Raw genomic sequence first — 23,932 nt, 5'->3', positions numbered from 1 at the left:
TTTCTAATTTGTTTTTGTAAGAGCCTTTTCACTGCGAGCTCTCCCCCACGCTTTCCATAAGCTCCATCAATCCGCTGCTGCTCAGTCAGAACCGAGCAAAGCAATTATACGCATTGTTAACCTCCACATGCTGGGAACTTAACTAAATCGCAGACTGGAAGTCCTCAGCGCCGTCCAATCACTTAGGAAACTGCGTGGCCAAAACACTCGAAATTACCTCCCTCGAGGGCCACCGAGAGCCATTTTAAAACCAACAGCCGTCAGCAGCGAGATTTTGCTGTCAGCCCAAATATCGGAATATTGGACTGGGTCTGGGTCTGGGTCTGGAGGAAGGCATTCCCCTGGTGGACTGGATGCCAGTGCTTACAAGGACATCACTAGTCTTCATCAACATTCAACACACCACGTGTAAGGAGCAATATATTCCATGTGTAAAGAGCAATATCTTCTTCTTTCTGTAAGGGTCAAGCCACACGATGCTCAACTACATGTTAATGATAATGTTTAAACTTAGGTGCAGTGACAAAATCAAACATGACACATCATGTCAGTTCAGTGATTCTACACCCAAGAGTCATCCAGAAGCAAGAAAGCAGGCAGACTTCAGCAGGTATTACAAATGCAGAGCATTTAACAATGCAAACTTTCATTTCCGCATTATATTTCCATAATTTGCTATCCCTCACACTACTGGAAAAGTAAAACAAAAAAAAAGACTGACTATTAACCACATAAAAACAACAAAAAAAAAATTAAAACAGAAAAGAACAAAAACCCTATTCACTAAATAAATCCCCTTATTGTGTGCTGTACCACTGTCTTTTCTGATTCTCCCCTGTGGACTGCTTAAAACATAACAGGAAACTACCATATTTATGCAAAGTCACATAATTTGGCTTTGGTGAGAAGATTAATCATATTTCAGCAGCTTTGAATTTATGTTTGTAGGCCTGCAGTGTGTCAGTCCAACCGTGTGATTGAGATTTTGTTGTTTCCTTTGATTAGATCTCAGCTTCTCTTTTTATGATACATTACCATGCGCAAACTCAAAAGGAATGTTCGCCTTTACGACGCTGGTGCGAGAGCCATGCCATAACAAAGGAATATAAACTAAAGGACTTCATGGCTTCCACTGATATAATCCAGATCCTTTTAAAGGGAGTGTTGAGGCACAGCGCACATATGAAAACACACTTTCACCTTCATCAGTTCAAAGAATGGCATTTTGTGCTTCTGAGGTGATCAGGGTGTCAAATGGATGCTAAATGATGGAGCATTCAGTCGTTTCAACAACAAGCCAGGTTGTTGCTGTTGCTTGAAAACTTTCTTTAGCCTCAAAGTGAGTGAAAGTGACTTTGATGTGTGCTTTGCCCTATGCGAGAGCAGCTGTAAAAACAGTTTGTGGCGTGGCTCAGCTGAATGTGCAGTGTTACCGTGAAAAAAATGTTAATCCAACACCACAAACCTCCCTTCTGTAGGCGAGTTGGGTAATAATCTAAACATGCAATATTTGTTGATCACAGTCTTTCCCTTTGTGTTTATTGTATACAGCTTTAGTTTAAAAGGTCTAAGTCACTCATCAGTCATATTTATGATCCTCTAAACATAATAGTGTTTGTGCGTGAGATAATGGCTTGGCATGTAAGCCCCCTTGCTATACTAAAATCCACATTTTCTACAGCCCAAACAATCACCATTTGTGCAATACCTCTCAAAGTCCACAGAGGGTGTATCTGAAAGTGTCTAAGGCGGAGGCCGTGTCAATTTACAACGGTCTTCCTAACAAATCTTTGCTGGGTTCAAAGTAGAGAAACAAGCAAAATCACCGATTTAAACATGACTACATTCAAACAAAATTCAGTTATCCTAACCCAACGCATCCTAACGCACTTTCCTCAATTTTAAAAATCTCATATGTATGAACCCTCCTGGGTCAGCTGATATGCCGCCTCACTTGACTGTATTTTCCTACTCTAATGTTTATAAGTGGTAGGTTAGAGGCTGGGTCAAAATCCAAATCAAAGGTGTTCATATGGATAACATTACCTATTCATGCTCATGACATCTGCCTTTGTAAATTTGTAAGCCCTCTTTTCTGTAAATCGAGTCAACAAAATACACTACACTACATATGCAGTTCATCCCTGCTTAATTAGTTACATTCTGTTCCCCCTCAGCAGGGTTAGATCCCAAAAGCAGGATGAATGAGTGTATGCACCTTGTGCAGGTGGGAGAGAATTCTTAGGGCTGAACTAAAGATCTGAGCAAACCCTGCTAAAATACTATTATGATTAGGTTTCAGTCCCCTTTCTGGTAGAAAAAACAGCAGGTCACAAGTTTGAATCTCTGCTCTGACATTACTAGTTTACCCTTGTAGAAGCCACTTGGCCTTAATAGCCACAGTAAATGTCCAGCAGTGAAACTGGCATTAAACTATAGTAAACTGTGCAAGTTATACTGAACAGGGCTATTTGCAATGGAAACGTAATGCACCAATGGTAATGTTTCATCTACCATTTGCAATGCTTCAACTTTGCGTAAAGAGCGTGCCAGGGTCTTAGTTACACTCGTCCAACACCGCGCGTGACGTTACCCCATTTTTTATCCCCAACCAGTGACGTCAGACATCAGGGACATGAATAAGCCTTTGTGCCATGCAAAGGTGATGTGCTACAGGTGTCGCCTTTGTATGTCAGCTGCTAAAACAGTGCACAGTTGTCAACGGCAGAATGAGTTTTTGAAGATGCACTCATTAGCCTGAGAGTTCCAGCTGTATTAGCGGCAGTTTTAACGTACCGATGCAGAATAAATCAAAGGGTGCAAAATGGCATAAAAAACCGTGCACAGCGATGCCTGTGGTTCGACCAACAGCTGTCTCCTCGCTTTCTCGTTTCAAACTAGAGCTCCCTATGTATTTTTCATTTCATGTGCGATGTCCATTGAATCCCGAGTGCATTCAAAACATGCAGCTTTTTAGATGAGGCGATTTAAGCTTGTTTCAAATTGTTGAAAACAAAAGAAGCTGTTTTTAAAGTCTTTTAAAAAGAAATGGCTTACTGTTTAACATCAGGGCCAGATGTAGCCTGCTTTGACTGGGGGCGCAGTGAAAATTTCTGGGGGGCATCATTTAAATTGCAGTCATATAGTCATAGTCACTTTTACCCGCCACCTCCCCCCCTCTTTTTAGAGGACATCTTTATTAACTTTATTGTACTTTTTTGGCTTGTTTACCCCCGTTCCATACTTTAATTGGGTTTTTTTCACTTCTTTTCTTTTTTCTTCTTTTTTCCCCTCATAACTTTTGTGATTCTGTTACATTTTCATGCATATTTTACGTCTTATTGAGTTACATATTCCCACCACCGTCAGCCCCCCCTCCCACATCTTAGGAAGAAATTATCTTTATTAACTATGCTTTTTTCCCCTTTTTATACAGGCATACTTCATGTTTTCACATAACTTAATAACATATAACCCATAACTTATTTCCAGTCTTTTTTTGCATTCATATGTCAAATCACAGTATCAGTTTTCTATTTCTTTTTGCAAAAACTCATCCATGTCTAGACCATTAGTAATTAACTTCTTATTTCCAAACACATATCCACTCCTAACAGGACAGCTTAAATTTTCTTTTCTTAAGAATTTTTTGGACATTTCTGAACTTTTTTCTATTTTCCCTGTTTTTATCATTTTAGCTTTCTCTTTTGTTATTTACCTTTTATTCCCATAACATTTGTGATTCTGTCACATCTTTATATCACAGCATCAGTTTTCTATTTTTTTGGGCAAAAACTCTAACAAATTCATCCATGTCTAGACTATTAGTTATTACCTTCTCATGAGCCAAAATAGCCAAATTCTTTTTTCTCTCATGTAGCATAGCGTGTCGGAATGGTGTTAGGACACGGGACGGTGTGGAGAATGAACTTTCACATTATGCTGCGGATACCCCAATAATCAGCGCTGTTATACCGTGTACGTAGCTCAGGGAATGCTTGCTTGTAGCCTTTAACTTCTTTGCATAGAGTAGAGAGGTCCACCTGTGTGGTGAATTTCTTGAGCAACATGGGTTTTGCTACAAGAATTTCACCTCTCAGGTTATCACTACATTTTGTGCCTGCAAGCAGCTACAGGGGGTTCAGAAGTGCCAAATCCAGAAAAGAACTAGATTGAGGGAGAAGGCAATATGCTGCCTTCATCAGATCAAGATTTCTCTTTGAAAACCTGTTTTCAGTTTCAGCAATGGCTGTGTCCAGAATGTTCAGAAGAGCTCTTTTAAGAGACTGTGTGGGTACTTTGGAGGAATCAGCCTCAGTGTGACCGACAGTAGACGGAACAACACAGTCAGTAAGTTGCTTTCTCATTGTTCTCTGTCTCTTTCTTTCGGGGGGGAATCTGTTTTTCCTGATTGATCCCATGCACTGTCTCCATGCAATGCCTGCAAAGAGGCACTGATGACCTCCCCTGCACTCCAGAGGTCTACTGAATCAGCCTGCAGAATAGAATTAGGAAGCTTTAAGGCACCACAAACTTTAACTAGGAATTCACCAATTTCAAAGAAGTTGTGGTTCTTCAGTTGTACTAACAGTCCTGATGCCTCTGCGCAAATATCCATTCTGGCCGCACTATCATCCGATACTTCTGAGAGAAGATTCAAGATAGCTTGCTGATTCTCAACCACACACCTGGTCACATCGTAGTGACTGGTCCACTGTATTTCTAGAAGTCTCTTCAGAGAGGGTGCATTGTATTGCTGTGTAATACAGTGGCGTTGAAAGACAGAATGAAAGATCCTGACAATTCAAAGAAGGTTTTGGCATGTGGCTCTGCTTGCATCGCATGCACCACAGCCAGGTGCAGCTGATGGTTGTAACACTGTATACAGGGAACAATCTTTTTTTGCAGCAATGCCTGCATTCCCTCTCTTATACCACTCATTACAGAAGCACCATCATAGCACTGACTCAGCATCTGTGTTGCGATATACTCAGCATCCAACTGAGTCAGGTCCAATAAACCAATCAGGTGTTCCTCAGGAACAGAATCACAGACAAACTGAATCATTATTGACAGATTCTCTATATTGCATCTGTCCCGTGTCCTATCATTTTTTATACAAAACCCTGTTGTGTCAGCATTTTCATATTTGTTTTTTTAATTTGATGCAACACTAGGCTCGCCAGGGTTTCAATGATCTCATTTTGCAGATTATGGGAGGTATATTTTGCATTCTGGGGTATGCTATTCGCTATTTCTCGAAGTTTGGCATCTTTTGTGAGTGTGTACAAAAACAGCTTCAGGAAAAGCCCTGCAGAGACATCATCATTCCTTGATTGAGGGCTCTCAATGTATCCACGGAGAGGCAACTCATTAACAGCTAGGAACCTGACTGTCTCCCCTATGCTTTTAATATAGGATCTGTTCTTCTCACTCTGGTTTGGTCCTTGCAGATATGGTTATGGTTTCACTGGTTGCCTGTCTCCTCCTCATTTCTGCCCATGAGTATGAAGCTTGCAAGTTGCATGCTTGTTGAATCCCCTGTCCGACCCCAATGCTGTTTTCCAATCGGTAAAACCTCGTCTAGTGAACGTGACATCTTTATCATTTATGGCTCCAAATTTTTGACAGGGGAAGCACTTGACTTGAATGCGCCACTTCAAGAATCTGCAACATTATTATGTGGTTACATTATACAATTTCTTTGAAACTAATTTTCAGCCATTATCATTGCTTGTTTACACGTGATTTATTGACAGAAATCATGTAGACAAAGATGCTCAGAGCACATACGTCTGTTTTTTTTTTAACCCAACCGTTAACTGTATAACTGGCCAGAGGGGCTTGTGCTTTTTTGGTGAGAGCGCGCTTTTGGCTGATCTTCGCTAACACGGGGCCACCTTGCAGGCGAGTGTGTGTGTTGTGGATAATGGCACTGCGGAAGGGGAGTCAACTGCCGGCCCGCACAGCTCCCCACACAGCTTTCATTATGCACTGCGAACGGTTCCAATCAAAGCCAGCGTAGGTGTATCAGGTGTAGTGGGACATCTTCCACGCCGGTGAGCGGGTACAATTTTCCACTGGCGGTCTGGAATCCATTACAAAGCTGAATCAAGTTGATAGCCACCGGATGGAGACGCCGGATCTGAACCGGGCTCTCCACAACCAAAAAATCCCAAGACACTTATGCACATACGTGCACCTAGCATCTGAATCACTCACAGAAACTAGCAGGTGCACAAATCAGTCCCTTTACAGTCGATTTCCCTGGAATCTAGGGCAGGGGAATTCATCAGATGCAAACCAAAGAAGCCACTGCATGTATATTTATATAAAGATTGGTTTCACATAATGAGATGCACAAAGATATGGACATTTGAAGGAAATTATGATAAGCTGAATTACAGTGCATGGATACATATGTGCATAAATGAATTTATGAAAACACTCATATATTATACACACACACACACACACACACACATCAGATACTCAGTTCCTCAGTATGATCAATCAAATTATTTTGGTACCATTCATTTCAATGCGCTACGCTCTGGGGGAAATGCAGTTAACTGCAAGTTAACACTGTAACACTTGTGCCACATTTTTTAAAAGCAGCATCGCTTCTTTAGCTTGTGATGCTATTGCATACACTGCTACAGTTTAAATCATTCTGGGAAAGAAACGAAGAGCAGAGTGGTGCATGGCGAGGGAGCATTTGACAGTGAGGCGATGCATGAGCGATCTAGCAGACAGGCCTAAGCAAACAGGTAAAGATGAAAAGAGTGGCAGGCTGTCTGAACACTCTCCAGACCCTCTACCAAGCAGGACTAAACATCTGCAAAAGAAAAATGTGCTTTCCCCATCAGTTTACAGTCTGAAATACCTTAAGTGAAAACTGCCAGCAGACCCCCTCTCTCTCATACACACTTTAAAACACACACACATACACAGGCTTGCATGTAAACACGCATCCCCCCACACACACACACACACACACACACACACACACACACACGTGCACTCACACGCACACACACACAAAAGCTCGCATTGCAAAGACCCTTACACGAGCAGACATGCACACACACACACACAATAGGACAGGATACACAGCACACAAGGATACAGAAACAGACAAATGAACAGATATGCACCCACACAACAGACACACATATGCTATCAAACACAGTGCAAACACAATAGTCATACAACAATGCATTTTTTTTTACATAAGCTCACGTGTGAACACACACACACACAAAGACACATAAACACACATACGCATGCTAACACACAAACACACACACACACACACACACACACACACACACACATACAGTATACTGATACCGAATAATTGCCTTAATTTTGAGCATAACCACACCAAGGCAGGCTCCATGTAATAACTGTTTAACAGCTCTGTACACAAAGTTCCATTCAACAGCATTTCTTTAACTCTCTCAGTATCTTTCATTGCTTGTTACATTAAATGTTTCTCCATAAAATGTTTATTTCATTTAATACTTCATCATTCAACGCTTGTTTTACAAAATGCTTCATCATTAAATGAGTGTTTCATTAAATTCTTCATTGTTAAATGCTCATTTTATTAAATTCTTCACCGTTAAATGCTTGCTTTATTAAATGCAGGCTGTAATTGCTTTATGCAACGGCTGTCTGTGGCACAATGATGCCTGGACAGACATTCACATAAACCATGGATTCAAACTACCAGATTTGTACTGATTTCACCATCCAGTTCCCCATTTTGAAGTTTTGTCTGTAAACCTGCATAATACCAGCCTTTGGAGAAACAACCCAGCTTTCAAATGCTGTTATTTTAAAAAAAATATTTTAAATATACTTGATTTTCTTAAAATCTCCTGCAGCTAAGGAAGTCAACAGGATCCAGACAGACATGTATGTTTGAGCTTGATTGCATGTTATGTATTTGTCATTATATGTACATGTGAGTATCTGTGTGTGTGTGTGACAGAGAGAGAGAGAGACTATTCACTAACTATATGTACTGCTGTTAACTGGCTGAGTTGTACCACATGATATTCCACAACTATTATATACATGTTACACTTGCATATGAGGTCCCCTTACACAAAATGACTGGAGCGTGTGATATGTGTATGGAAAAATCCATCGTATCAGTGAATTGTCCAAAGTTTCTATCTGTGACATCACAGTGTAGTTGCAGAACACTTCAGAATTTCAGTCCACTGACTGATCTAGCTTCTGCAGCGCCTTTCTTTTTCCATTAGTTTGGGGTACCTTGGAGTGTATTGAGTAAAACCAGCCACCGATATTACCTCATCTCTCCTGGCAACACTTGATATGAGGAATGCTTTTGGCCAGACACAGTCCTTGTGTGTCCCCTGCTAATCTCCAGTGATTGAGTCAAAATCCACAATAAAATTACCTTCCTTTGTGCTGACAAGTCCCTGGCCCCAGATGACCTACACCGCCCAACCTGAGAGCAAGTAAGCCCAGGACTTTGGGCCGTTACCCTCCAGGTTTACATGCTGATCTCTGTGATCCTCACCTTCTCCCAAGGTCCTAAGGGCAGAACCAGACCTGCACAGCAAGCCAAGGCAACAGACATCTTTGAAAGCTGTTCATCCATCTGTAAGTATCTGTATGGCTGTCATTTTCATCAAGTCCGTGAGAGTAGTAGCATTGCATTGCAATACATTACATTATTCCCATTTAGCGGACCCTCTTATCTGGACCAACTTACGTACATTACATTTTTACATGTTATCAATTTATGCAGCTGGATATTTACTGAGGCAATTATGGGTTCAGTACCTTGCCCAAGGTAACGACAGCAGTGCCCCAGCAGGGAATCGAACCAGCGACTTTTAGGTTATGAGCCCTGCTCCTTACCACTATGCTACACTGCCACCCACCAAAACACTGCTGGGTGCAGTGGTGTGGAATTTTACAATTAGAAAACTGAGCTTGGAAGAGAAGGTTGCTGGTTCAAATCCTGGGTGAACAATGTTGGACCAGGCATGAATAAGGTGGTGGGATGGCTGTCGAACCCCTCACAAGCTCTATTTCTTTAATATATCCAGCTGTAGACAATACTAAAGGAAGAAACACAGGCCATTTAAGTCTTCCCAAATAAAGGCATCTGTTAAATGAAGACTGTCTGCATATGTACCACTGTATGTATATTCAGATCATACATGGAAATCATATATATTGTCTTACACCATCTCTTTGAATCAAGAGGCTGGAATGTAGTCATGCTGCACAGATGCTGTCATAATTTAAGAATTTCCAGCTAATTCAAAATGGTAGAATCCTTTCATATGTTAACATCTGGAGGTTCCATATTGGTGTATCACATTAGCTGCAGTGCCGCAACCTAACAGCCCACTTTTACACAATTAAGGAATAGGCAGATGAGATTCGCTGTGTTTTCCAATTCTGTGCCACAGTGTGGCTGGGTGACATGACTCAGATTGATTCCTCTGACTGGTTTTTCACTCCAGTGATGGGTGATGTCATTGTTGCACCTGCTGTCACTCTGTGAGGTTGTGATTCAGCACTGCCTGAGCTGTGCTGAATCACCATCGTTCATCTTTTCCCCAGTTTTTCCCCTTAATTAATGTGCAGGAAACTTTTGACTACATTTCACATTATAACCTAATGTAATTGAATAAAATATAACACAAAATGTTAAGCTCCCAGTCCTGCTGTAGTGTATTTGCTGGTTTTTTTTACCCACAAATGACAGCATGGAAGCAACATTGATTTGGTCCCTCAGCAACTGATTATAGCATCATATAAAATATAATTATTCTGGTAGTACTTGTTGCGGTGGTAATCTTACAAGTCTTTAGTAATTTATTCATGAGTGCCCCAATGGAGCTGTAAATATTTAAACACTTTATGAAGAGCATGTGGCAAACTCCCTCGTGCCGACATCTATGCACAATTTATGACTTTGCACATAACAGTGGCAGCCTTCCAGAGAGATGCTGATCGCTGCCAGTCTAATTAGGCCTGTGACTATCAAAATGACACACTTATTAAATATTGCAGCCATGCTGTTTCGGCAATAAGCAAAAAGAAAATCGCATCTCCTTCTGTTACGTCCATTACAAGCTGTCTTTCTGTACAGCGCTTAGAACAATTAAGGCATTGTTTTTTTTGGTGGGCAGTTCTGCAGTAAGAATAAGAGAAGGTTTGGTTCTGTGTCTTAAAATCAATAATATTCGGATTCTTGGCACAGGTGCGTTGGTTTTGAAAAACATGTATCAAATACAAAAGGAAGAAAAAAGCCCCACACACTGTTGGCTAAAGGACTGTCCTTTAGTTAAGATTCATGCAGAAGTTCTTCTTTTTTAAAATATAGTGTTAAGCAATGTGCAAAAAGCATAGTAAAATGATCAAATGACAAGGGAAAAGCATAGTGGTACCAGTGGCATTAGTCTAAAGTGCTGGTGTTCCTCTAAGCCAAAAGGTGAGAAGGTTTTTGTCCTAGTTCTGTAGTAAGGCTGCAGTGAAGGCTACATAGTGTAATGACTAAAATGATTCATTTTGGGAATTTAATCCTAGTTTGAATAAATGTCTCCAAAGGGACCTAATGTAACACCAGTTAATACAAGTACAACTTTAATAGATGCACATCAACAGCTTGCCTGCACATAATGCACTACAAACATATGCCATCCGATCAGTCAGTTAATGATTCATTAATAGTAAGTGAATTAAGGTCACTTAAAGCTAAGTGTTACAAAACACTCCAATATGCAAAATTAGCATGGAATGTTGCCTCAGCTGCAGAAGTGCCTGGAGTGTGCACAGGTCCACTATGGTTTGCCATGGAAACTGGAGCAGCAGAGAGAGAACAGAAGCAGTTTTCGTAACCTGGGGAGATCGGGGTCCTTTCCCCTGGGGAGATCAGCCCCCCTCTCACTTGGGGAGGTCAGTGCCCTTTACCCTCAGAATATCACTGCCCTTTCACCTGGGGAGATCAGTGCCATTTCACTTTGAGAGGTAACTGCTCTCTCTGGGGGGAGCAGTGCTCTCTCACCTCAGGAAATCAGTGCCCTTTAGCACGGGGAGATCAGTGGTACTCCATCTCCGGAGATCAGTGCTCTTTGCACCTGAGCGATCAGTGCTTTTTCACCTCAGGAGATCAATGCGTTTTCTCAGTGTGTCCTGGACCATATAACTATCCTCTAAACAGGAATGGTGGCTAAGAGGATTGAAACGGAGCATGCCTTCCACAACAACAACTAGCATTGCGCTTCGTGTTGCTGTGAAAAAACTGTTGGCTGATGTGTCCCCAGAATGTGCTGAACCTGCGATGCTCGAAAAAACAGGTTCACACTTTGAGAAACAGCAACCGTACAGGTTGCCCACTCAGTCAGTCGGTAAGTAGCTGCGCTTCCATTAGCGGTGCCAGCGTCAGGTCTCTAGAGACTATGGGGACAAAAACAGTGCAGCAGTGCGTTTCTTAATCTCTTCCTGCTGAGAGAACTTTGGGAACCTTCACGTCCTGTTAATGTAACCGAAACAGAACGTTCCAGCTGCAGCCAAAGGTACGCACACATGAAAAGGATGAAACCTTTTTCAAATTATTAAAATGTGTGTCCTGGTACCTCTGAATGAATACATCTCCTGATTTTTTCTCATCATTTATATATGAATAGATTCTTTTATTGAGGACAACACCTCTACTTAATAATTCACTACAGAGGTTCAGGCAAAGTGCCTTGCTCAAGGGCCCAGAGGTGGTGTCCCACCCAGAATTCAAACTTGCAGCCTCATACTTTCATTTGCACTGTGTTTTTCCATGTGTTTGTGATGAGGATTAACACAAGATGGGTGGTGCTACTGCAGCAAAAAAGGGTAAATTAAATGAGCTGATCAACCAGCTGCAATATGCTCACTGATAGATAAAGCCATGAAAAGTACTCTGGTTGGTAAGCATGTGGCGTGGCTGCCACAGATCTCAGATCAGCAGAAGGCTCTGGTTGCGGGGGAACCTAAACGTGACCCTGTGTAACAGCAGCCTGATCCTGGTCTGAATCCGCGCAGCTAAATGAGTCAAAGCCAGCAGCCGCCCCTTGCCTCTGTGAATGCCTGGAATGCTTCTGTGCAACCAGACACAGGCCGCGGGCCTCCAAAAAGGTGTGATTCCGATGTCCAGAAGCGCTGGCGTGTGTCCATCTCTGGATTTTGACCTTGTTAAATGATCCATGGTCGCCAATTTTTGACCCCTTTGATCCCCATCCAGATAAAAGCAAGAAACTTAATCGCTTCCCGTACTAAATATAACTCAGCCCCCTGGTCCACATTTCAGTTCCTGTTCCCTGGCCTCCTTCATCGGTTCGCAGAGGAAAGAGCCACCCCTGATTTCATGGGAAATACTGCGTGTTTGTATGATTCCACAATGTAGCCTTGACACGGACATGTAATTCATCCTGGATTAGGATAAGTATTAGGTCCCTTAAAAACAGCTAAATGCTACTGTGAGAGTAGGATTTTCTAAGATATATGAATTACAGTCAGGCTACGGATAATGACTCTCTGTTAATGTTTCTTCAACCCGAACCATATTGCCTTTGCCAGGCTACATGTATATCACCTACTATCATTTAGTTGTAAAATAGCATGTTATCAAGGCAATGACAAAATTTTGCTCAGAAAGCATGGCTTTTCTGGAATGACAAAACTGATGCCAGTGTAATAGAGCTGTGGGAGACTGACAGCACTGAAATGAACTAAGATTACATTTTAGATTACATTACAATCACAAATAGCCCCAAAATGCTTTTTGTCATAATAGAACGGGCGTGATTCGTATCTAAGAGGAGATGAAACCTTGTCCTCATGAACTACCAAAATGAGCAGGGCAATGAACCCCCCCCCGGATCACAAACCCTCCTAACTGGTGCCAGAGAAACGCCCATGGCAAAATTGGCCTGGGCACGAATCCCGTCCGCTGGCATACGGGGCCCTGCCTCCACAGTGGCAGACAGGTCAGGGTGCCTGCTACATAATTACCCCAAACATCACCCTGCCATCAAAGCATTCCGCCGCCTCACACATTCCCTTGCCCTCCGGCGGGCTCGGCATCCGCCGACAGCTCCCCCGTTAGACACAGACAGAGGCGGTCAGTGACCCCCACTTTGAAACCCGTAATTGTCCTGCACCCCTTTTCGACCGCGCTTCACAGTTAACGAGCCTGTCAGCTGAAATAAGGATCACCCATCCACAGCAAATGAGTACAATTTCAAAACAAGCTTTAAGTATTAGAAAATTAAATTAGCTAATAAAATAACTCGAGAAGCCTTTCAACATCACAACAGGTACAGACATCATATTAAAAATATATTGGGATGTTTCGTGAAGTCAGCACTTAAAATAATATTTTATGAATTACCTGCTCATCAGTAAATAATCTATCTGGTTATGTAATCATAAATTGTAATGTCTGCATTACAGATTGTACGAGCTAGTAGCTTTTAAGCAGCATAGTAACCACTCCATGATCACTGTACAAATGCCACTATATAAGCAGCATTTTCAGGTCATTTTGATGTCAGGGCCTAACTGCTGAAAAAACCCCACTTTTTATGCCTCCATCTGGTATGGATGTACAGTGTTTTAGTAATAACTGCAAAACCCTCAAATACATACCCATATGTAGCAATGATTATAAAGATTGAATCATATCACAGTGATAACTTGACTTAAAGCAAATGCAATGGGCTCATCTTCTCTACAGCCTCACCAGTTGGATTAGAATGAGCAAGATCTACAGAGATGAATGAATAAATAAATTAGTCTTTCAAAGTTCTACAATTCATCTGATCCCTTTGAAGTACTTCAAAGCATTTTAAAGTGTGTGTGTGTGTATACTATGCTTGAGTGTTGCCAAGTTGAAAATTCAGTCAGGAGACCAAGAGCGCCCCTTACTGCTTGTGATATGTGCCACGGCAACTTTTTGTTCCCCGAGGGTCAGGACCTCAGTATGAAGTCTCACCACTCGCTACATATCGAGACCGTTGAATGCAGTCCTGCTATAAAGTGTACTCACAAAGTCAACGTGTTCTGACCGTCCCCGACCTGTGACACGAGTGTGTCCACGCCTGTCCCTCCTGTTGAATGGGCCCAGTGTTTGAGACTGCACAGACACTGGTGGAAATAAAAATAAGGCACTGCTGCTGCAGTAACCTCCAGGCCCGCTGACAGTCATTCGGATTTACAGGAAATGGCGGTTTCCTCATACAGAGCCATCTCGAACACAGCCCTGGACCACGGCCCAGAACACCATGGAACCTAAAGCGCACCTGCGTCAACTTCCGAGGGGCTCCAGGTAGACTGCGCTGAACCAGAATGGCCTGCTTGTATCATGTAAAGCCCAGGAGAGAAACAGATCACATTTATGGAGAGCAAAGATTCAGGCCAAAAAAAAAAAAGACCAGACGGCTTAATTTTTTTCAGAGGTGCAAACTTCTGCTCCTGGTCTGGAGTCCAAATGTCTTCCAATGACACACAAGTGCTCGGAGCAGCTTTTCTGAATCATCAGTGCTGCTTAATGAATACATTTCCTTAATGGAGCAATTATATAATGACGGCTTCCTGTGATTAAGCTAAAGAACTTCCTTAGAGCTCTATTCTGCAGCAAGGCATCAGGCTGTACTATGTAGATGCATATGATAGAAACATACTGAAGCACTCCTAGGCTAAGACCCATGGAGGTATAAATATTACCAAGAACCACTGGGTATCCAATTCAGAGTTAAAACTAAGCCCCATGTTTTTCTTTATTCCAGTACCATTAGATAATTACTCATGGGCCTGCCAAAAAAAGACCCTGCCATATTCCGCCCCCCCTTACCTGAACCAACAGTTATTCACAACTGACAGTCTAGGCGATCTGTGCCCATCTTCTGCAGTCTCCGGTTCTCATTTTGGAATGTCTCAATGATGTCATGCTAGAAAAGAGCTTTCTGCCATGGAAAAGACAAATGAGAATCAGTCCATTTTAGATCTCAAAAAACACTGAGCGCAGTAATGCCAAAACAATCTCTGCAGTAATGTAATATGATATGATGCACGCAGAACACTATTCAAGGGGCTATTAATCAAGCCAGAAAAGTTATGAAATACTTAAATGCCATTTTGACTTGAAATGAGTCCAACTTCTTATGAGATGTTCATGTTCATGTTCATGTCAGAGACTCTAAATTAGACTTAATCAGAATGCAGAAGAAGGAACACCTCTGTGTTTTCAGAGCAGGGAGGTGTGGGAAGGATTATTGTGGGGGGGGGGGGGGTGGAAAAGCTGGTCCGTATTAGTGTCACTGGGCAAGGGAAAACTCTGCTTGTTTTGAGAGCATTCTGTGGAGGGAGAGAAATGGCCATTCCCTTCCCTCGTGGCCTGTCAGTCAAATTGATGAGGTTAAAGGTCATATGCCACCTCCACGTGGGCCTGATGTGAGGGTCCTCAGGGAGTCAGAGTGACACACTGTTCTGAGATGCTCATTCCTATGATCTAGACCACTGATTCTCAATCCTGTTCCTGAACCCCCCCCTGCTCTGCACATTTTCCATCTTTCCCTGCTCTACCTACCTGACTGAACTCATCAGTGGCACTTTTGATTAGCTGAGCACACCTGATTTAATCAAGAGCATGTTAGTCATTTCAATCAGGTGTGTTTGGAGCAAAGATAGATAGACGATATGCACGACAGGGGGGCTCCAGGAGTAGGATTGAGAAATCCTGATCTAGACCTTCTTCAGTATCCTGGCTGTAATGAGGACACAACCAGAGCACACTACAGTAAGGCCCTACACAGAGAGAGAGCAAGGTCATTCAAAAACCACAAAATGGATCAGGACCACCTGATGGGTTCCCTGCTGTTAACAAAGACCAGTGTAACATGCACTTTGACAGAAGTGAAGACTGTGCCCTCAAGCATCAGCAACTACACTGGCATCAACAAAGGTCTGCAAGAGTTTCCAAAGTTTACAGTGCACAATTCCCTCTGTGTTACGCCAGTTCAAACACTTGCAACAGTGAAATCTGCTACTTGGCCTGGGGATTTTTACTTGAAAGTAGCATCCCTATTTATTCTAGACAACACAATATAAAAGATGTATTGCAACATCCAACTGCTTAATGAGTTCCATTGATTTTTAGGGCAGGGTATTATTTTGGCACAGCATCAAGTTTTTTTACGAGGCGTTCACGACCTCTCTGAGGCCTAAGCGCAAGTAATTGAAAACTGAACAGAATTTTGAGCACGATCCTTTGAAACTATCAGAAACGACCACCGCATTCAGGGGGAAACTGCTTGAGAATCGCACACACGACAATAACCAGAGACCAACCGTGACGAACGGCGCATTATTAGATAAATATAGAAGCTCGGGCGATCCTGGGGCAAGGAATAGTTTTGGTGAATTCTTGGCATATGAACCGTGGCTGCTATTTCGGGCCAGCCATTTTAACTGCGGGGGCGACAGTGCACAGCACAGCCGTGGAGTTTCAGAGCAAGGCGGCGATCAAATTTATTTATTTATTTTTTTTGTTTTGTGTACACAATGACCCCGTGGGATGTTCTGTATTAGGTTACACACGTGCCTTACCGCACCCTTGGCAGAAAAAAAATCACATGTACTTTACAAAGACAGCTTTCTTTTGCAGGGAGGCAAATAGTATATTTCATGGTGAAGTAGGCTTCACATACTGTAACATTTTCAGATTCAAATGATGCAAGCATTATTTGTTATTCCTCCTCGAGACTTCATGAAAAAAAAAACCCTGAGAACTTGAACTTGAACTTCATTCCTAAAAAGTAATGTCAATGCTATTGCTGTTAAATTCAATTCAGGCCGTAGTCTTTCAATCCTTCTGTGCTCCTCACCAGATTTGCTTTGATGGCATCACAGTCCTCAGCTAAACACACAAGACTAAAGCAAATTAAAATAAATGGCTAAAATCCATACAAACTATATCACAACTTTTATATTTAAGAACCATCTGGAGAGCAAGAGGAGAGTTACACATAGGCTTTGTGAGAGGATGGATAAGATTCTAGTTTACTGAAAACAGTTTCCAACAAACAGGACTTCCCATAAGTTGGGAGTTTCCAGTAGTTTTTTTTTTTAAACCAGCGTTTCCAGTAACTGCTGATTGAAAAGAAAAAGCCATGTTGGACAATGACAGAAGTCACGCTTCCTTGTGTACTGTTGTTGGTCGCTGTGGTATGTAAGCTTAGCCTGAATCACGATCCATGGGCAAACTCCCATGGCAATGGCTAACCACGGAGAATGGGAGCAGATAACCATCGCAGAAGGGAGAAGGCATGAAATTTAGAGCGGCTAAAGTTGCAGAAAATTTCCATTAAGTTTCTGAGCGCTTAAAAGTGTCCCAAATTCACTTGTCTGAAAAATTATCGTTATTTATATGTATATTTGGGGCTTTGTCAATGTTTTTGTTTTGTTTGAGATTCGTTTCTGCTGAAGTGAAACTGGAAAGAGGATTAGCAGCATCATGGCTGCTTTGGAAAATACCAGAAACCTGAAGCCTGATGCAAGAAGCCAGTATCTAAGGAGCTGTTCCCCAAACATTCAAAAGATATGGCAGGGAGCGTCTAAGTGGAGGAGAAGCAGTGTCAAAACATTCAAACAATGAGGGATGTCCTAGCATGGACACTTGTAAAGGACTAACATACACTTCCGAGCTTTGTTATGCTCTCCCTCTGTACGCAACCCCAGCCATTGGACAGACTCACAGCACCAAGGTAACCAGTGTGGTCCACCGGAGGCGTTGAAGCCCTCATGTCTACAGGGTACTAGACCCTTCACAAGAGACTGTCCGGAGTCATTCATGCTGGTGTCCCTTTTTGCAGCTGACTCTTCCAAGCTGCACAACAGTCCTCAGAGTCAAGGCCATTGACAAGTAGGAGTGATTCGCCAGTCCAGTCAATGCAAAATAGGGCCATGTGGCCCTCTGTCTCTCTACTGCCAGCTATAATGAAACCATGTGGAATGCTGGGCAAAGAAAGAGCCTGATAAATTTGTGAGAGGAAGACCATAGGCTAAATTCAATGAGTAAACAGATTTCATTATGTGGCAATTATGTACTGGTAAAAGGTCAGCACCAAAAACAACTAATAGCTTTAGTGGGCACACTGTTTAATTGCTTGGCAGGCATTTCTGTATCGCTCTGCGGACAGGCGATTACGTAAAACTTCCCATGCCAGTTCAAGATATTTCTTAAATAAGATGCAGGTAAGAGATATGTGCTCACAGTATGATCATAATAAATATTATACTGCCTGCGCTCTACACCTGGTAATTTAGCAACTGTCCCAAAATCTAGAGGGCTGGGATAGGCATTTAAACATAATAGGCGAGATGCAATGCATCTCTGGCAGGTCACAGAGCCATTTCTGAAGTAATCTGCTCGTTTGCTTGAAAGCAGTATGCTTTCTCTTGATTATTTTCTCATATACTTGTTATTGCTTTTGAAAAAAAAATCACATAAAAGAATATGCTGTCAACAGAGCCCTGAGATGTTTATTGCCTGACCTGCTGAATCACAAAATTACACATTGTCTTGATTTATTAATCTCATTTCCCTTTGTTATTCCTTTATAGCTTTGCAATATTCCTGGCATGCACTAAAACATTATGATGCATTTGCACCAGTAATTTGCAGAGGAGCCCTGCACAAGAAAAAATAAAAACAATCATGAAGAATTGAGCTCCTGTTTTTTTTTTAATCCCACACTGGCATTATCCTAATATTGGGAGCATGAAAGTTACCACAGGCTTGACTTCTTTAAGGATGACTCATGAAGTCTGCTCCTGTGGATTACATGCTGAAAAGGCCACATTTGTACTGTCAACTGTCAAACTGCATTTTAATGAGTAGTTGTCGAGGACTGACCAGTTGTAAGAGAGGGAACAATTTTTTTTACAGAAAGGTGACCAGCAAAACTCTTCTCCAGCAGCTGATGTGAAGTGACTGAACAATTGTGGGCCGATCGTCTGTGCCCCGAACTTTCTAAATTCACAATAGACCGCATCCTCTTCCTCCTCTGCCCCAGCCAGTATCTCATTAGTACCCATTTTAACAATTCCATTTCCATTTTTGTTACGGACTGGTTGTTCAGCAGTTGACCTCCACTCAGCGGTTGCCTTGGCGTCAAAAAAAAATCCCCATTTTAATGCAAAATCAGCCATTTTGGTTGAGGAACAAACAGCGCTCAGAGTTGCAAAAAACCCTGAGTGGGTAGTACAACAGTTTCATACTAAACAAACAGTTTCTCTTGTCAAAACAGAGGAACATTGCCACAGAAGAATAATTATTTTTGAAGGCTGTCTGTGGGATACTCTTCAACAACCACTTAAGTACTTTGGTAGGTTAGAGAAATGGCTGACTTTGCCATTCCTCAGCTATTGCAATAATGATCAAAGCTAAGTGACCCCTACATTCACATGGTTTCACCCTGAGGGAATGCATATGAAAGATAAGTTTGCACCTAATTAGGCCAGGACCGAACATGACATAAAGAAGAAACGCAGAAATTCTATGGAAATACTAAATTAAAATCCTAAATTCCATTTGGGAGGGCATCAATCTCACAATAGCGTGGAAACTGACTGGAACCCTATCCAGAAAACATACCATGGAATAATATTTGGAAGACTTACTCATGGCTGAGCGCTTAGGCATTTATTCAGCAGAAATGAGGTGACTGACATATTGAGACTTATGATAGCTTTTGAGTGGAGTAGAGGCTGTGACATCATCAATAGGAGCTCAGAGTACATTACACGCTAGATCCCTCCACCTCAGGCTGTGTTAACAGCAGGAATATAATACACTCAGACTCCTGCTGATGGATTTTCTCTCATCTTTTCACATACTCTTTGTGCTTGTTATTGTTACGATGTTAGGAAGGATTTAGCAGAGAGCGTTACAGGTTTATGTAAGGGAATGCCGAGGGGGGTGAGTTGTTTGGTTCTCAGAAGAAAACACTACAGAAGTTAAAACTCTGCAGCATGACTAATGAGTTTAATGTGGTTAATTCCATACAACATGATCCATTTTCGGAGGGGAAACAAGGAGAAACCAACAAAAACAAAGCAAAAAAGAGACGCTTCAAAACGCCTCAAGATGCACGGGTGAGGCTTCTAGCCTTACATCATGCCATTTGCACAACAGAGCACCCCCACCCAGCACACTTTGCAGTCTTTACGGTTTCACATCAAGTGTATTTAGTGACACATTTATACAGTTGGATTTAGTTCACCACAGCAATTGAAATAAAGTATCTTTCTCAAATGCACAACAGCCTAGTCTGAAGCAGGACGGTCTGTCCACAGCAGAAACAGTGAAAGGTGGTTCCTATGTGCTTGCAACCTCAGCACAGCTGCCCACCCCTCAGCTAACATGTTATCATTTGAAATAAGTCTCTGTTCTGCATTGTAACTTGCTCTGAGTCGACCTGAGTAAGGGTTAATTGACAAATAAAATGAATTATACATAAAGGATTATTGCTACTTAAATGCAAGCCATTCTGTACATATGTGGTGCAATATTTTGAATAATTGCATGAATTTCGAAGTATATTTCACAATGTCTGCATAAAACTTCTCATAAAAGTGGCAACAATTCAGACATTCTTTGAGACTATATATGCCATATTTTTATATCATATATTATATATTTTATATATTTTATATCGCACACTGTTTTTGCATACCTCTTTCATAGGGGTAGTCTCACCACTGCCAGTGCCGAATGTTTCTGGATTGGCTCCTTAGTGCCAGCCCCACTTTATTCTTTCCAGCATTGCCACACAGTGGTTTAAACATAACCTTAAATTAAAAGGGAGCCTTACGAATGCCCGGCTAATGAACGGCTCTCAGAAAGCCAAGCCAAGGCTGACCCCCGCAGCAAGGCCCTGGCGCAGTATCCCTCCGCAGAGCACCTCGTTACCCTACCATTACCTTATAAAAAGGCCCTTAAAAATGTCGGCTTAATCGTTAAACTCAGAGGTCTGCGTCTGCATGCGTTTGGAAGAGCTGCGAAATGGGCAGGGGCTGAGAGGAGGACACGCAACACGGGATCTTCCTGGTGAGAAAGCGCACTCCCTATTCTTAACGTTGTCCTCAATTCAGCTTGACAAGACTAATGTAAAAACCATATGGGTTTTAGTCGCTGTCCTCCTTTATGGACACCCACCACCTTTTCTCTGGTAAACACCCGGTCCAGCTTGTCGTGACCCACTGACAGAGGCAACGTGAGACCGATCTTGTCCAGCATTTCATTATTAGGGAAGACGCATTGGAAAGTTGGATGGTTATTATGCTCTGGGGGTTTAATCAACCTTACATTCGTTACACTGAAATCCTCTTCCTCGAGCCTTGCGCTTCTCCAGGGCTAACTGCAATCTGCACTCAACGGGGCCAGCGCCCCGAGAGGAAAGATGTCTACGAATCACGAGTCACGGATTCTGCCCCATGGATGAGACTCATCAGCCTGTATTCAGTGTGGAATTCATGACACTGAAGAAAGAAAGCCTAAATGAGATGGAGAAGACAGGAGAACGGGTGCTTCATCCTCCCATGCAGCTGAGGCCCCTTTGAGTGGAGCTTTTTGTATAATTCTTGGCTCTTATTCAGAGTGACTCAGTACATCATCACAGAAGGACACAATACATGCACATCACAGAAGTAAGGCGAGCAACAGGAACATACTGTAGGTACTACATGAGCCTAACACAACCAATGAGCATCAAACCGATAACAGAATTAATACACATTCATACAATTCAACGTGTAACAATTGTCTAATAATGATCTGCCTAGCAACACCTAACAATTATCATTAAGAGAAATATGCTTACAGCATATCACTTTGCACAAAAAGAGGGTCATAACAGCCTACAGGTGAAAAGCAACATTATCTTAGATCATAATGTTCACATGCTGCCAAACCCTGATGTACCAGAGCAATGGTGCGCTGCGTGATTATTTGAGCACACAGTCAAGATAGCTGACTTGTGTCGTTTTTTTTTTTAAAGACTTGTTCAGGGCAACCTGTTGATGTGGAAACGTGACCAGCAGATCACCGGGTAGTTGCCTTTGAGCTCATGGTTGTGCGTGTGTGGGGCGTTAGACACACAACGGGAGACAGGTGCTCCCCTGTGGGCGGAAGGCAAGGGGCCTGCTTCATGGCAGCTGTGTCATGTTTTGGGCCTGGGTTTGCTTTGTTTTGACTGCGGCTCCGTCCCAGGCCGGGCTCGGTTAGGCTGGTGCTGAAAGGTGGAAGCGACGGGACCGGCTCAGCTTTCGTGGGTCTGCGGTGGGGGTCGGATGTTACCCTGTCCAGAGAGCTTTCCCTTTCCTTTGGATGGAGCAGGTCCCTGACAGCTGAAACGGCTATTTTTGACCCACACAATATCTGCATCTGCTTTCTTTGCAGATAGATTCACAAAATAAGCAGACACTTACTGCAAAAACACATTTAACAATAAATGTCTTAAATTACACATTTCTCTGAACAGCAATAGTCAATAGGTTTGTAATATTCCACAAACCGTATCTGACAAGATAACCATAAACAACATTTCGGATTCAATGTTTTACCATATTTTGACATAAAATACAAGTTCCCGCTGGCAAGTAAAAAAGTAAGGAGAGAAAATGCTATTAAAATGGCATAAACATACACAAGTCTTTCTCACTTCAACAGTTTTGTAGTGCGGATGAGGTAAAGTAATACTATTATCTGACAGCTCTCATAACAATTGTATTATTATAGAAGAGGCTCTCCACACTTGAGTGCAATCTGGCGGTGCGTACTCCTCATGTTGATGAAAGAGGAAGGTAAGGACAGGCCGTTTAAAGCTGCGGTTACTTTCTCTCATCCATCGTCCAGCTTTGATGCATCGTTCTGTCCTCTCAGAGCAAACTTCAGCAGCCCGTTAATGAAGCTGCATGGTGATAAGCGGCGGGGGGGTTGGGGGGGTTGGGGGGGTTGGAAGGGTGATGGGTGATTCCGACCGGAATGGGATCTTTTGGAACGTAAGTCAGGGCCTTAACAAACAGGGGAGATTGTTATGGGCCGTTTCCCAGGGAGAGATGAGTTCCTACCCACCGTTCCTCATCCCTTGTTTGATGCATTATGCTGCGGAACGGCTCTTGCGCAGATTGCACATCATTTCCCCTGTGGGGGTGCGTTTTAATGCTCGCGGCTGGGTTGCAACAGGTAAGATGATGGGGTGAGGAGCTTGGGTTTCTTTTTTTTTTTTGGTGGGTGGGCCAACCAGACATGGACCCAATGTGTGATCAACATCGAGGTTATGCCAGTGAAAATGGTGGTAGCAAACATGACATAGAGTGCACTAAACAAATGTCAGTTTGCAGTCATAAAGACACCAAGCAAGTTCACTTATCTGAGGGTAGCTGCAGATCAGATATGGGTTATACATTTAGTGCATGCAGGAGACCTAATACTTCACAATGGAAACTTTCTTTTCAGGCTTTTGTTCTCAGTATATACATACAGCAGTTTGCTGCCTTGGAAAGCTATATTTCAAAGCAGTGTTTTCTTGTGGAATTTTTTCAAACATTTTGGCTTAACATGTGACTGCAGTTATGTCTGCAATGTACATCAGTGACTGAAGGTTGCCTGCGATGTAAAGCACTTCTCAGCTGCAACTCTGATGTTACTCTCCATGGTGCTTTTTTACTCAATTACAGACACCATTGAAGTTACTATTCATGCCAGGCTTGCTTTGTTATTACTAACAGTAGCATATATTGCGGTAACTAACAGCAGTGTGGGGCTGAGATGATTCATTTTCAACAACCTTCTGGTGAACCATCAATGTGCTCCAGAAACAGCCATGAGAGCAGAGGAACT

The 23,932-nt window shown here is 42.4% G+C and overlaps 1 protein-coding gene across 4 annotated transcripts in view; it reads right to left on the bottom strand.

The window, feature by feature from the left end:
• LOC118769595 (collagen alpha-1(XXV) chain-like) overlaps positions 1-23,932 on the bottom strand; it is a 151,615-nt gene that overhangs the window by 81,321 nt on the left and 46,362 nt on the right. The gene's annotated exons all lie outside the window — the stretch shown is intronic.

This window comes from Megalops cyprinoides, chromosome 22, assembly GCF_013368585.1.
Source record: "Megalops cyprinoides isolate fMegCyp1 chromosome 22, fMegCyp1.pri, whole genome shotgun sequence".
NCBI lineage: Eukaryota > Metazoa > Chordata > Actinopteri > Elopiformes > Megalopidae > Megalops > Megalops cyprinoides.
The sequence above is the reverse complement of the archived record's forward strand: the minus strand, read 5'-3'. Positions and strand labels throughout refer to the sequence as shown.